Source organism: Lissotriton helveticus, chromosome 11 (genome assembly GCF_964261635.1).
Source record: "Lissotriton helveticus chromosome 11, aLisHel1.1, whole genome shotgun sequence".
In the NCBI taxonomy this organism is placed as follows: Eukaryota; Metazoa; Chordata; class Amphibia; order Caudata; family Salamandridae; genus Lissotriton; species Lissotriton helveticus.
This window is the reverse complement of record NC_136072.1, coordinates 987215297-987230217: the sequence shown is the minus strand read 5'-3', so window position 1 is coordinate 987230217 and position 14921 is coordinate 987215297. Positions and strand designations below refer to the sequence as shown.

General features: G+C 45.3%; 1 protein-coding gene across 1 annotated transcript in view; it reads left to right on the top strand.

Moving 5' to 3' along the window:
• Positions 1-14921, top strand: part of ANKRD13A (ankyrin repeat domain 13A) — a 482945-nt gene that overhangs the window by 190376 nt on the left and 277648 nt on the right. The gene's annotated exons all lie outside the window — the stretch shown is intronic.

Sequence of the window (14921 nt, the reverse complement as noted above, 5' to 3'; positions counted from 1 at the left end):
CAAAATATGGAAGCAATACAAAGATATATATAATAACAGTGAAAACACTATAGTAAAATAATTCCGCACGGTTTATTAGTATACAAAGAAACTTAGTTAAAATTGGGAAACAAACATTGTTAAAAAAGGAAAAATTACATAAAATTGATCACAAATTCCTATTACTAAAAAGGAGATACAAAACAAGAACTAAATTCAGCAAAAAGTCAGAATTTTCCTTAGTTTTTATCAGTTGTATTTCTCCTTTTGCATCGACGCGTTTCGGCGGTCTTTAGCATTTAACCACCTTCATCGGGAATACAATAAATGTCTCCCAATAGTTCTGAAAATTAAACAAAATTAGTCTTAAATACAGAATATATAAGACAAAAAATCTTTTCCAATGTATACAAACAGAACTAACCCTATGCAGTTTCATTAACATTTACATTGCTTCCATATTACACACTAAACAAATCAAGACAATATCATAAACATTACAATACATTGAGCACCACAAGTTTTACACATTTCACAATAGCAAAAAACATTTAGCTAATCGGTCAAAGGACCCTATATAGTTCTCATTTGCAAAAGCACACTTGCTGTAGACATAATATTTTTAGATGACAAAGTCACTAAATATTCAAGCGTTGGAGAACATAACTCATACACTCACTAGCATGGCTAGTGCAGTTACCCTTGATTGTTTGTCGAAAGACAATACTCTACATTGGGTGCATTATGTGGTTCATTTTGGAAAAGAAGGACTAGGGGTGAGAAACATATATCAGTTCCATCTCAGAATAAACTTGATAGGTTACATACCTCTGAAATATGTCGATCAAACAAGATCAGGGATGTATACCTCCTTCTCTGTACAGATAAATTCTGATTAGTTCTCGTCCAGCGAGATATCAAATATCCATTAAAAACATATCTTCCTGTAATAGATAGGAGGACAACAGCACATCTATTTTAGCCTCAGTTATTAATACCGCTTTAGGAAATAATAAGAAAGTATGCCAGTCTTTCTAAATATACCTTGGCAAATGTGAGATGTCATCAAAAAGGAAGATAGCACCGGATGATACGGTATGAGCCTCTACAGCTAGAATATATTGAATAATAGTTCAAAATTAGTGTCTTTCATTAGTGCCACTTTATAGTAATAATGACTAACGCAGCTGAAACACATGATACTCACATCCTCTGTTAAATAGTGGTGTCCAAAAGACCCAGATAACTTCAGTCTATGAAAGCAGGGCGGTACCATGAAGCTAACGTCATCACATATGTACAACCTAGGGGTACATGAGAGCACATTATAGCGAACCACTGAATGGAATGAGCCTTCTGTAAAATTTCAGATCTCTATTTTACTTACAATGTCACTCTACTCGTACCCGCACCAATGCACGCGGTAAAAAATGGCCACTCAATGATAAAAAATGCCTCTTCAAGGGGTTGTATCCACACGTATATACCCAGCTGAAAGAAGAAAGGGAAAACGGAGACTTGTAAAACCGTTTCCTCTGACCGTGTTTCCTACAAAGTCACGTTGTCTAATAAACTTACATCAAACGTGAAAAAACGACGACTTAGTGGGAGAACTATTTTCAACTTCACGTGTAATTATCAGCGTGCCCTCACTGCAACTCCCCAACTGCAAAAAGAAAGGGAAAACAGAGACCTGTTAAGCCGTTCCCTATGACCTCATTAAAACAAAATCACGTTCCTAATATACTTACATGGACCGTGAAAAGCGGCGGCTTTATGGGAGAAATATATTCAACTGCACGTGTCGATATCAGCGTGCACTCCCTACAAGAAATCAAAGCATTATAAGCTTTGAATAATTAGCTTTACGGGCCAGTAAGGATTTTTTTAAACAACTGCAAACAATGCCCTTACCTTCTTGTACGGAAAGCCAGCGTCCCGCGTGCTGCTTCAGTAAAATTCAAAACGGCAAACAAAACCAAGTGTGCAAGCCGGTTTAAATACCCAGTAGCTCAATTATCAGCTTCCTGGTTCCTGTCACGAGTCTCGTTTCACTCTGAATAATCAAACTGAAATAACGGACTACACCAGTAGAAATCAACGCGAGATGAAGTTACTAATCCTCACTCACTCCAACTCGATATATAATTCGATATTCGGGCATCCATGTTGGAGATTGGTGCAAAGCACTGCAGTGTATACACTCGTATACCCCAATCTATATAGATATATATATTTATTGTTAGTACGGTGATATAAAGAGTTATTTCTAGTTGTTTTCTCGAGAATAAAAATAAAAATAAAAAGTAAAAACAAAACAAAAAACTTTTTTTTAACCAAAAATAGAAATACAACTGATAAAAACTAAGGAAAATTCTGACTTTTTGCTGAATTTAGTTCTTGTTTTGTATCTCCTTTTTAGTAATAGGAATTTTTGATCAATTTTATGTAATTTTTCCTTTTTTAACAATGTCTGTTTCCCAATTTTAATTAAGTTTCTTTGTATACTAATAAACCGTGCGGAATTATTTTACTATAGTGTTTTCACTGTTATTATATATATCTTTGTATTGCTTCCATATTTTGACTTTGTTGTTGATGAGTCTATATTTAAGTGTTTGTAAGAATTTGTGTCTCTACGTTAAGGTGCCCAAAGGCAACCTCATGGGAACAGTCCAGCCCGAACTGCCAAGCCATGCCTTCCCTGAACCGGAAACAAGCTTCCAAGGACCGGTTTCTGGCATTACAGCCGCCTTCAGCCCGGCTTGCTTGAATCCAGTGGCAAAGTGAGCAAGGGACTCACGTCTGAGCATACCCTGCCACACTTATGGCGGCCAAAGCGGTACAAAAGGGGGTGGTGATGGACGGAGCATCTGAACCAATCAAACACTCACACCCAGTCAAAAGATCTGGGTTTAATCCATCACCGTTCTTTAGCCCACTCTGCCACTCCAGTTCAGACATGCCATATGCAAATCAGTCTGACCCTGTTTAATCGATCACCGTTATTTGTTGGACTGCGTTAAGTAGATCTTGTCGTAGGAGCATGACGTCCGAGTCGACTGCTCCAATCTTGGCCTCCACCGTGTCTCTAGAATGTGTTATGGTGGCTAGTATGGCAGCATTATCTGGCATAGATGACGTTGGGTCCCTCGGGTTAGACACCTGGGCCGCAGGGCCGGTATATTTATCCATTGTGCTTTGGCGTGCAACCGCACTTGAAGGCTTGTCCTTAGTCATGATTTGTGGGGTTCAATAAAAGGAGCTGTCCCTATAATTGTGCCAACCAGAGCGACTTGACCAAAGCAGGATAGCTGCACAGTCCCAAATGGTAAATATAGTTGTAGCGATTGCAGTGCCAGATCTCCAGGGTGCTGACGGCAGTGGGCGAGCGGAGAATCTTATGAAGCCGCAACTACTAAGCACATCCTCTCAGCAAGACCAGCACATACAGGTCATGGATAGTGTGCAATAATAATGACCGGGCCAGCAGTAAGTACGTCTCCGTGTTCCGAGTTGCACACACCAATGATTGGAGCCCGAAGTGGCTGAGGAATACAAGGGCCAAGGACCGTGTCACTGGTGTACGGGGGGGTCACAACACCAGATGCTCCCCCCGTGTGCCACAGCACAGGGGGAGTTGTTATTTTGACTCATGGGCTGAAAATGAGCAGCAGACCATCCCAGTAAGGCCCTGCGTAGGTCTCAAGTAGCGGGGGCCGAAAGGCAAGCCGGCATCTACCTCAGGCCCGCAGCACACAGCCGCCTGGAGTTGGCCTTCTGTGCAGCTTGCGGCCCGACACGGCTGCCGATAGCCTGATGCACCTCAATGTCCCTAACAGTCTGGGCGCACCCCCAGCAGGGAAGTGTTTAACAGGGTGGGCCGGCAGGCCTCGCCCATCGGGAGGAAAGGAGCTCCCAAATAGGCATCGCCGCCGAGTCTCCTCAGCATCCCACACTAGACTGCTCAGGCCGGAGGAAGAAACACCGATATCACCGATATCATCGCGAGCCCCGGGCAGCCTCTCTGCAACTCACCATCCCACCATGTTGGCCACCGCAGGTCAGTCCCCGGGGAAGGAGGCACCAAGTCCGCTCAAAGCAGCGATCGCAAGCTGCACGCTCCATCGCCGGTTTGCATGCGAGGTCGGGGATTATCAGGCCTCCGCTCCGATGCCACGCCACACCACACCACCTCACTGGCCCAGGGGGGAGGGGGCACTGGCAGGTCCCAGAACACCGGCGGGCATGGGCATTACCCAGAGGTAGTGGGGGCAAAGTTTCAGGGCCAATGACGGCAGGTTAAATAGCGGATTATGGTGGGGCTACGGGAGGTCTTCTAAAGCGTCTCCACCATGTTGGACCGCTTGGCCACTCCCCCCCCTTATTTATTTATTTAATTCTTTTTATTTCAGACATGCTCAGCACAGTAGAATGCACATTTGGACATGACAAATAACATAGTATCAACAGTACAAAAAGCAGAGACCAACTTTGTAGAGTATGGAGTAGTCACACTACGATATCCCTTGTGTGGTCCTTGGACAAGGCCCAAACCCTACCCCCACCCTTCCTATGAACATTAAAATCCCCTAAAGGCTTTCCATGCTCCCCAGATCTTTTCCCACTTCTTCGGGCAGCCTCTTCTTTGGTAAATTATCTTGTCTGCCCGCCGGCACCAATCCAGGTCGGTCTTCCAGTGGGAGAGTAAGTGGAGAGTTTGTGAGTCCCAGCCCCTCGCTATGTTCTTTTCGGCCACCCCTGCCACTATCGCCAACAAATTCTTTTGATACTTAGGCCACATTGTCTCCCAGAGATCATCAACAAGAGCCATTCACCATCCATAGTACCTCCTGGGCCAACACAGCTGCCATTGTCAGAGTCACCCCACTCCAATATGTATCACTGGGCACTCCCAAGGAATATGAAAGAAAGTGCCCTCCCTGCCACTGCCCCTAAGGCATATCAAAGAGGTTGACCTCCCAGTTGCCACCAACCTGGTCCTTGAGCAGTAGGAGCGATGAAGAACACTAAGCTGAACCAGGCAAAATCGCACTCGAACGGCCACCTCCCCAGGGCTCTGCAGGGCCTCCTTTCTGTCGTCATCAGTAGTATTTCTTGGACACAAACTTTTAATGATATTCTATGTTGGAAGCCATGCAAAAGGGTTTACTTACCTGAAGCCAAATCTCCTTATCTTTTGTTCAGGTCATTGTGGTTTGTACCTTTGAGTAACTTTGCTGTAGGCTAACTTAATATTATAGATGTTAGGCTGTAGGTTGTTTGGGGGTGGAAAATATCAGCAATGGAAAGACAATATTCATCAATAGTTGCCTGTTGGGGCACTTTAAACCTCAGTTTACTGAATCCCCTCTCAAGACGCTCGCCTGGAGCAGCACTTGACTACTAGGGCGGAACCAGCCTCTCCACCTATCTTCCCATGTTAACGCTTCTTTAGCCTTACCTACTTTTCTGCCTACTTTGCCTTGTGTTAAATTTCTTAAGCATTCAGGGTTACATTCAGACAGTGGTAACCCAGTGCGGCCTTCACCACAGTGTCTTCTGCACTCCATGGCAAGCATTTCATCAGTATTCAAATACTTTTATTTGATTCCGTCAACGTGGTCCATAATTGTTCTTGCTCATGACACTGTAGGTTTGTTTTTCCATTGCCTAGATTGAGTAAAGCTTGTTTATCGCTGATCTTATTCTAGAGCAATAACTGTTTCAGTTGCAATTGGTGAATTCATTTGTTCTGACCTATCGCTTCAGCACAGTTTTCTGAGCATGGTCCTTAATTTTTGCCTCACACTTGACACAGCTATGATTTTCATTTCCTTTACCGAGTGATGCTTGTATGCACTAAATTGACAATTGTTCAGTTATACTTGGTGAGTTAATTTGCTGTGACATACATCTTCAGTGCACTTGGAGCTAGTAAGTTCCTTAATTACTCCTAAGTATCTCTGCCATTTTCCATGTTCTTCCACCAATTCATTCATCTTTGTTACTTGCCTCTGATTGGTAAGTTGTCGATTTATCATTGTTTCTTCCCTTCCTGTAGTTTCATTCTACCCACTAAGGATAACAGCTTGCCATTATTTATTTATTCAGTTCTATCTTTTTCAGAGCCATTGATATTCTAATTTGTGAACTTTGCATTAATTGCCACAGACTTTCCTTTTTACAAAACCTCTGGACTTCCTTTCCCCCTCATCTGGACTCCGTTTCAGTGAGTCTTTAAACAGCTTGACTTGTGGCCCCCTTTTTGTCCTGTAGATGTATATCTTGCTAAACGTTGTTGACAATGTCCTGATGATGACTCTGTATATATCACACGTTGTAGTCGAAACATTGATATCCTCATAACCTTGGACTGTCTCATATATTATCGAAACAGTGTACCTGGGAAAGCTGAATTACTCCGTCTCGTATGAGCCTTTGAAAGCATCCTGACCTCCATTGTTGTTTATACATGCCTGTCTTGTGCTCTACTTTACCTTTGGTCATTTGATTCACATCAGCACTGCATTGATTCACTTCACTTCCCACACTTGCAACACCTTTGTATCATAAATCTGTTCAAATAATACATTGAGTTATTGACTGCAACAAAAATAGCCTGTGCGACCTGCAGTACTGAATTTATTTTTCTGTCAAGTATGGGTCCCCCCCTTTACTGTGACGGGTATTACAGTTGCCTACTTCATTTCCAAATGATCATAGGCAGTTGTATTCCCAAATTGACTTAACCCCAAATGCCCAAGGAATTTAACAATAGGTTACTTGAAGGAATTGCCCTCCATTTGATATTTTGTTATCCGGGTTTCCAGATTTATTGTTTTGGCCGTTCATTGGTCTAACTGCTTTCTTTGCCTGCTCTGGGAGGATCTAATGCATTAAAGTCTTTTACACAGAGTCCAAGTTGTGTAGATGACGTGTCCCTTTTTTCCCTGACATTTTGTGGCTGCTTGTGGAAGTTAGAATCCATCTTATGACCCTTCTGTATGGTATTGATATATTAAGAGCATAAAACCCTAATCGCAAAAAAAATTGTTCATCTACCAAGGCTACTTACTTCACCCGAACTACACTGGTCTGGAAACACAGATGTGCTGCACCCCTCTAGTGACTAATATAGATGTACTAATTGTTTAGGAGTCACTTTATTTGGTAAAAGAAATGTTGGTAACCATACATTAATGAACTATTATCCCTCCACTTCACCAGTATTTTTATTCCTCACAACCAATTTTACTAAATCAATTCGTGCACTAAATTGTATGTTATTTAACTGTGTTGTGGTGTATTGTTGCGTCGTTGATCCCCCAGACATTTAATCAAAGTAATCATTAAATCTCTGTCCATTGTATTCAATGGTGAAGCATCAGTGCTTATAAAGAAATAATTGGTTCAGTTGTGGAGTGTCCCAATCACTGGGTTGTTATGAGAATTTATGGCCTGTTTTAGAATATTGGCAGATGGGCACTCCGGCACAAATGTGACCGATATCTGTCTGCCTTATGGCAGGAGCATTATATCCTATGTCACTTGTAATAATGCGGATGGGATATCCATCACAATTGTGACAGAATACCTGACCACCATGCTCTAAATCATGCCTTTAATCTTGAATTGAGTGTACTGGTGGGTTTCTTGCACATGGGTAAAGTGAGAGATTGTTTCTCATGGTAGTTAGTTCTAAATACTTCCTGGGACACCGTTTTGACATAGCTGCTTCCCATGTTTGTCTCTGCATGATAGAGGTCCTTTCATCCTGCTTGTGGGGAACCTTTATTGTATTCTCTCTTTCCTCATCAGTCAGGAGCATCTGATTTGCAACGATTCAAGCCGGCTACCTCCAGTAATATAGATGCGGGTGAACTTTCAAAAGGGTCTCTAACTCTTTAACCCTCCCACACTCCCAGGTGTGCTACTATTCACACATTGTTTTCTCTTTCTACTCACCCACAGAATATTAGACCCCTACACAGACATTTGCTCTTTGGTGTCACTGCCATATTCTTGAATTACTTATTTTGCCAAATATACCTGACAGAAAATTAAATTGGCTTCCACGATATGTTGGAGGCTTCCTTATACAACAAGCATTGGAAATGCAATAGGTCTCGCATTAGGAAAGTTTGAGCTATTGGTCTTATAAATGACTTTTTTAAATTATTATGTTAGCTAAATTAATAGCTTTGTCATTTACAATGGCAACAGTTATAACTTTCGCAAATGTTACACCTATAGCATTTGTAATGCAACATGTTTTGTATTTACGTGAATTAAATGTATTGATATTACAAATAACAATGGCTTTTAATTTTTTGAAATGATTAATACTTAAATAAATTATTTAATTTGTAATGGCAATAGCTTAAACTTTTGTAAATAACTTTTGTGAAGATTATGTTCAGTGTTTTTTATTGTGACGAAAATCCAAGAACTGAAGTGAAATATTAACATCTTTTTGTGATGTGTAATAAAGCTTGAAAACCGCTTGAAACATTGAAAGAACATATTTGAACCAGTAATGCTGTGGTGGTGCTGAGTGATGCTGTGGTTGCGCTGAGTGATGCTGTGGTTGCGCTGAGTGATGCTGTGGTTGCGCTGAGTGATGCTGTGGTTGCGCTGAGTGATGCTGTGGTTGCGCTGAGTGATGCTGTGGTTGCGCTGAGTGATGCTGGGGTGGCGCTGAGTGATGCCGGGGTGGCGCTGAGTGATGCTGTGGTGGCGCTGAGTGAGAATGTGGTGGTGCTGAGTGATGCTGGGGTAGCGCTGAGTGATGATGTGGTGATGGTGAGTGGTGCTGAGTGATGCTGGTGTGGTGCTGAGTGATGCTGGTGTGGTGCTGAGTGATGCTGTGGTGGCGGTGAGTAATGCTGTGGTGGCGGTGAGTAATGCTGTGGCGTTCAATGATGCTGTAGTGGCGCATAGTGATGTTGTGGTGCCCCTGAGTGATGCTGTGGTGGTGATGAGGGGAGCGGGATGAGAGGAGAGAGGTAAGTAGATAGGAGAAGAGAGGTAGAATAAGAGAGGGGAGAGAGGAGAGTAAGGAGAGGGGAGAGTGAGGAGAGGGTTGAGTGAGGAGAGGGTTGAGTGAGGAGAGGGTTGAGTGAGGAGAGGGTTGAGTGAGGAGAGGGGAGAGTGAGGAGAGGGGAGAGTGAGGAGAGGGGAGAGTGAGGAGAGGGGAGAGTGAGGAGAGGGGAGAGTGAGGAGAGGGGAGAGTGAGGAGAGGGGAGAGTGAGGAGATGGAGAGGAGAGAGGGGGGATGGAGAGGAGAGAGGGGAGATGGAGAGGAGAGAGGGGAGATGGAGAGGAGAGAGGGGAGATGGAGAGGAGAGGGGAGATGGAGAGGAGAGAGGGGAGAGTGAGGAGAGGGGAGATGGAGAGGAGAGAGGGGAGAGTGAGGAGAGGGGAGAGTAAGGAGAGGGGAGAGCGAGGAGAGGGGAGAGCGAGGAGAGGGGAGAGTGAGGAGAGGGGAGAGTGAGGAGAGGGGAGTGGGGAGAGAGGGGAGTGGGGAGAGGGGAGTGAAGAGAGAGGTTAGTGAAGAGAGAGGGGAGTGAAGAGAGAGGGGAGTGAAGAGAGAGGGGAGTGAAGAGAGGGGAGTGGGGAGAGAGGGGAGTGGGGAGAGAGGGGAGTGGGGAGAGAGGGGAGTGGGGAGAGAGGGGAGTGGGGAGAGAGGGGAGTGAAGAGAGGGGAGTGAAGAGAGAGGGGAGTGAGGGGAGTGAGGAGAGAGGGGATTGGGGAGAGAGTGGAAAGAGAGGGAGGGGAAGAGAGGGAGGGGAGAGAGGGATTGGAGAGTGAGGAGAGGGGAGAGTGAGGAGAGGCAAAGCTAGGATGCAACAGTCTATACAAATAAAACGAATTGTGACATTTCTTTTGCCACCGAGACCGAACTTAGCGACTTAGTTTTTTAGTCTATTCCCTGTCCCCGCCTCCTCGAAATCATTAAAGTGTGCCCCACGCGCTAGCGCAGGGAACACGATTTGCAGCCAAGGGGATGTTTTATTTCTTGGGCACAAAAGAAAATAACAGACAAAAGGAACGGTTGCAAGTAGGGGGGCGAGGATGGTGCAACATCAGAGACGAACGGCCGTGTGCCGTGCCGGTTGTACATTGCGGGGAGGCGACGCGTGTTGTACACGTCTCTCCACACAGCACTGTTTGCAAGTAGACGCGCAAGCCCTCTCCGCTCTGCCGCCGCCAGCCCCTCTCCGCGTCACACACTTTCTCCTTTGACGCACCCCAAACCGTATTGTGGCTGCCTCGGAACCCGTCAACAAAAGAAACAATCTCTTAAAATGTTGGATGCGTTCTGCTCCGCAACACATTGTTACAGCCACGTACGCATTTCAACGGAGAGCGAGGAAGTGTGACTCGCCATGGCGTTGAAAGTTCCCGAGCAACTGGCCACCCTGGGTAAACATTGCGGCAGCCGTGTTCAACGGAACCCCAATTTACCGGGGACTATGGTGGCGCTGGGAATACATAAGTATGCGATTAGTTCTTTAGAAAGCTGTCTCGGCTGTTTTGTAACAACATCTAATTCCTTTGCATGCCATACGTTCGACCATTACCATTTAAAGATATAAAAAATCTGATATAAAACGCCAAAAGGCAATATATTCCACGGCTGACGTATGAGGGAAAGGGATGCAAGACATATACGTTTCAAGGACTCCTACTACCCGTGGCCACCACTTTAACCTGTACCTCAGAAAACCTTTTTTGATGTCACACTTTTTTTGTGTGCAAATTATATTACTTTAGTACCCAGGCATGCTCTTTACTAGAGGGGCTTTGCACTTGTACAGATGAGCCTACGTGCTGAGTTTTTATGAGAATCTGATGAACGCTGATAATTAATTCGTCCCAAGTTACATTTTTCCTTTTATGTTTTTTTTTTACCTTGGACCCCACTGTGTTACTTTTCTCTGGACGTAACTACAACTCTTTTCAAAGTCCAGTCTCTCACGTCAGTTAGAAACGGTAGAGGCAAAACAATGTGAAGTCAGCCAGCAAATATGACAGAAATGAAAGTTTTAAAAACAAGATTGACTGCAATGATGAGTGTAAAGCGCTCCTCCTCAGTGATAGGTTTGATGACAACGGAGCTCCAGCAAGCTCTTTAAACAAGGAGGGAGAGAGAGAGAAGGGAAGGGGGGAGAGAGTGGAGAGCTGGGGGTGGAGGAGCATGGGAAGAGACAACAATATGCTTCTGGCTACACAAATGGCCCACAATGTTTCCGTATTGCTGTGCGGCTGATTTTTTAAATCGCCTGAGGCATGAAGTTTGTTCCGTCTGAGTGCGCCTCAGAGGCTGGAGAGAAGAATATGCAAGAAACTTTAAAAAGCAAGTGGGAAGGGGAGCTGCGGTGCGCCGCGAGGCAGTTGGGTTCCCGGAAGAGACACAGCTAGGAGGGTGAAGGGCACAAATCCACTCCTGCACTGGCGAGTGCTGTGAGAAAATGCGCGGCTGCCATTTGAAAAGATAAAACACAGCAGGCGCCCGGTTGATGAAAGGAAACATGCTGTGTGCTTCCTGTAGCAGCTGGTCGAAGTGTGGTTGGAGAAATGCATAGCCGTTGTACCTCCAAGAACAGCTTTAAAGAAGTGGAAGTACGGTCAAAGTGGGAAAAGCTGGAGAACGTATCACGTGCACTTAGACCGTGTTTGTGATTAAAAGTTAACGCAAGCCCAAAAAATGCATTACGGTTGGGGAACGTATAAGGTGAACAGCTTCTAACAAATGTTTTATGTTTGGGGAAGTACGGTTGGAGAAATGCGTAGCTTTTGTGCCTGCAACAACAACTATGTTGCAGTCAGTAAAGTGGGTTAGCATTCCACGGTACACTTAGACCCCGTGACTGATGAAAATATAACTTAAAGAGAAAACAAGTTAAATAAACGTGGCCGCGAAAAGGTAAACAAGTTAAAAGAAAAGGAGACACGGCCTGCCGGCCGTGAAACTGAAAGCACGGCCAGCCGGCCGTGAAAGCCTTTGATGCAGCAGGGGGCGGAGCGGGAAGAGCTGCTGGCGGCACCAAGCTGGGCAACAGATGGCTGGCGATTTGATGCTGTGCACGCGCATTTTAATTCATTGCGCTTGCGCATTGAGCTAAAAGCGCACATGCACTGCATCAAATCGCCAGTCCAGTTAAACTCTGTTTAAGCCCCTATAGTCTCGCTCCGCTCAATGCGCATGCGCATTGACAGGCGAGACCTAAAAAAGAGTAGTCCAGTTTTTGCTGTACAACTGTGCCTTAGGTCAGAAGTGAAATGCTACTCTAGAGGTAATTGCCTCCTTAGCAATACCAAAAATATACCCACGCTGTTTTTGTCTTATTCTTTTGCTGGGAATATCAGTCGAGTCTTAGCAACTATTCACTTCTCTTTTTTGGGGGTTTTACCAAAGCTGGATAAAAACCTGTGCTCTTTCTGCGCAGTCACTCCTAGCTCATGGGTCCCATTAATGCTAATAATCTAGAACTAGAAGGAGGCAAGATTTCTCCTTCTTCATCAGAGCTTCCCTTCAGTGTCCTTACCAAAGTACGAAAAGTTGTCTCTTATCCATTGTCTGACTTGGACAAGTTATTTTTTCTTTAATACTTGTTGTTCGGTGTTGGCCTCTTTTGGTGTGTTTCCCCTGTCTTTAGGCTTTCTGACCTCCCGGTTTTGACTCTGTTTTTGCTGGTTTAGTGTCACTGTGCACTTTCTCATTGCTGTTCATGGCAAGCGCTCCGGTGGTAAATTGCGTTATGGATTTGTGTTTACATGATTGGCGTATTTGATTTACTGGTAAGACCCTAGAAAGGTGCACTGAGAGTGCCAGGGCCTGTAAATCAAATGCTACTAGTGGGCTTGCAGCACTGATTGTGCTACCCACAAAAGTAGTCCTTTAAAGGTTACTCAGACCTGCCACTGCAGAGTCTGCATGCAGTTTGTAACTGCCATGTCGACCTGGCAAGTGGGCCCACTTGTCAGTCCCTAACCTTTCCTTTTTCTACATGTTAGTCACCCCTAGGGTAGGCCAAAGGTATCCCTGTGGGCAGGGTGCAGTGTATGTGAAAGGTAGGACATGCCCTGGTGTGTGTTGCATGTCCTAATAGTGAAATACTGCCAGTTTTGTTTTTCACCCTTTCAAGGCTACCTGTGTCCATTGGATAGAATGGGGAGTTTGTTTATAACATCTTATAAACATCACTACCCCTGGTACCAGGTAGGAAAATAAAGTTTAGTATGCCTGAACTTAGAATGTTAAAATGTATCTTTAAGTAAAGGCGGTTTTTACATTCTGTGTTTTAATATACCACTTTTAGAAAGTAGGTATTTTCTTGCTTAGCCATCTAGTGTGCCTCTGCTAGGATGTGTATTGACTGTCTGGCTTTGGGGGTGACAGAGGCTGGGGATGTGCAGTGGCTCCAGAGAGTCTGTTGAGTCAGGGCTGGGCTGAATAATGGGAGAAGATTTCCTTTCACCTGAATGGGCCTGGTCTGCCTTCCACAATGCTGTCGCCACCTACTGCCAAGAAGCTGGGCCAGTGAGGACAGAACTGGTGTGGACTGAGCACATACACTCTCTGCTTGAGAGAACAAAGGCTTTTGTAGTATAAATACGGGGGCCCAGAACTTGAGAACCCTCTTGAATGAAGGCACCTGCCCAGAAGAAGAGCTGGAAGAGCTGCTAGGTGGAGGACTGTTCCTTTGCTGTGTTGTTGCTTTGTTGGGTTGGCCTGCAGTTGCTGCTTCTGCTTTTGTCAGTGAAAGGACTGGACTGAACTTTCTTTACTTGTGCTGAGTTTCTCCAAGGGCTTGAATCAGAGCTTGCCTCTTGTTCTGAAGTCTCAGGGACTGCAAAGACTTCACCAGCCTCTGGGTACCGCTTCTGGAACTGCTGTTTCAGTTGCTACAGAGAAGGGAAATGCAACCGACTCCGTTGCAGGCTCCGAGTTCTGACGGCACTGCAGAAGGCACTGTCCGCATCTTGCACCGCAACCCTGGTCTCACTGGCGACAATGACCAATGCCACTGCTTGCACTGTGACCTGTGGGAACCACACTCCACACCGCCTCGCTTCACCATCCTGGTCTCACTGTCGCTGCTGCTGACTTTGACACCCGTGACTGCATCGTGGCTGGGGGCACCGCTCGTAAGTTTCACGACGCACCACCTCGTCCCACACAGCAGTCTGGGCCGACCGATGCCAGCTCCCGCAAACCAGCTCTGTCGCTTGCACCGCATCCTGCCAGCACTGCATGGAGCATCGCCTCGCCCTGCACTATAAGCCTTGCAGGGCTCAAAAAATCTGAAAAATTGTACTAGTCCTGCAGGTCTAGTACCTTGGAAAATCCCCTCGACCTAACTGCAAGTTACTTGACCTCCATCTCTGAAAACGGAGCAAAAGTGACAACATAACAAGATTTAAAGGCATCTTTATTGCTCATTCCCTTTGTGAGCAATAAAAATGCCTTTAAATCGTGTTATCTGGACACTTTTGCTCCTTTTTCAAAGACAGGGGACAAAAGTTAGATTGCGAGTAGGATCTAAAAATAGCTCGTCCTCATCAATTCTCTCTCTTAAATGCGAGCGGGCGAGAGGATTTGTCGAGCCCTGCCTTGGTCTCACCGAAGCCGTCTGGACGATTGTCACCGAGCCGCTACCTGCTCCACATTTAGAGGGCACCGCACCCAGCACCGCTTCCATTTTGCTACGCAACCGCGACGGTTGCCACGACCGGCATGCAACAACGTGCCCGCCGCACTGAGAAGGGTACTGTTACCGAGTTGGCCACTCATTCGCCGACCCGTACCTACGCCGTCGGCTGGAACTTTAGATTCTGTTGTTATCAGCATCGCGGTAGCCCCGGACGGAGCTACCGACTCATACGTACTGTGTTTTTCAAGTATTCTTGCAAAGTATACATTTTAAGTACTG